Source organism: Heptranchias perlo, unplaced genomic scaffold, assembly GCF_035084215.1.
Source record: "Heptranchias perlo isolate sHepPer1 unplaced genomic scaffold, sHepPer1.hap1 HAP1_SCAFFOLD_1044, whole genome shotgun sequence".
In the NCBI taxonomy this organism is placed as follows: Eukaryota; Metazoa; Chordata; class Chondrichthyes; order Hexanchiformes; family Hexanchidae; genus Heptranchias; species Heptranchias perlo.
The window spans coordinates 29,569-30,612 of NW_027138264.1; positions in this window are offsets into that span (position 1 = coordinate 29,569).

Consider the following 1,044-nt stretch of genomic DNA (forward strand, 5'->3'; position numbering starts at 1 on the left):
AGATATTAAGTGGATGTGCAGTAAGAGTGCGCTCTTGTTTTGTAAACTGTGGGAGTGTAGATATGAGTGTGATGTTCACATAGCAACTGCGGGTGTGTATATATGAGAGCGGTGTATATATATGAACTGTGTGTGTATATATGAGTGCCTTGTTTATTATGAGTGCGATGTTTATATTTGAACTGTGGGTGTGTATATATGAGTGCGATGTTTATATTTGAACTGTGGGTGTGTATATATGAGTGCGATGTTTATTTATTTACTTTTTTTCTTTCATGGGATGTGGGCGTCGCTGTCGAGGTCGGCATTTATTGCCCATCCCTAATTGCCCTTGAGACGCTGCGACAACGGATGAATGGACACCGCGCAACAATCGCCAAACAGGAGGGTTCCCTCCCAGTCGGGGAACACTTCAGCAGTCATGGACATTCATCCACCGACCTTCGGGTAAGCGTTCTCCAAGGCGGCCTTCGAGACACACGACAACGCAAAATCATCGAGCAGAAATTGATAGCCAAGTTCCGCACCCATGAGGACGGCCTCAACCGGGATCTTGGGTTCATGTCACGCTACACGTTACCCCACCAGCGAACAAATGTTCTCTGTTTTTAATATAACAGGTCAGTTGCTGTCTTTTCTATGTTTCTACCTCTCTATCTCTGTTTTTTTTTGTTTGTTGTTTTCTTTGGTGATTTGTATATTCTGAGACCTGGCAGGTAACACCTGTCTGTCTGCACACTGATTGCCTTGGCAACGGGCAGTTGAAAAAACTGTCTGTACTCACCAAGCATTGTTCTGTGAATTATAAATGCGATTTCATTTCGAGGATTTCATTTTCACATCGTTCACCTGATGAAGGAGGAAGCCTCCGAAAGCTTGTGAATTTAAAATAAAATTGCTGGACTATAACTTGGTGTTGTAAAATTGTTTACAATTGCCCTTGAGAAGGTGGTGGTGAGCCGCCTTCTTGAACCGCTGCAGTCCGTGTGGTGACGGTTCTCCCACAGTGCTGTTAGGAAGGGAGTTCCAGGATTTTGACCCAGC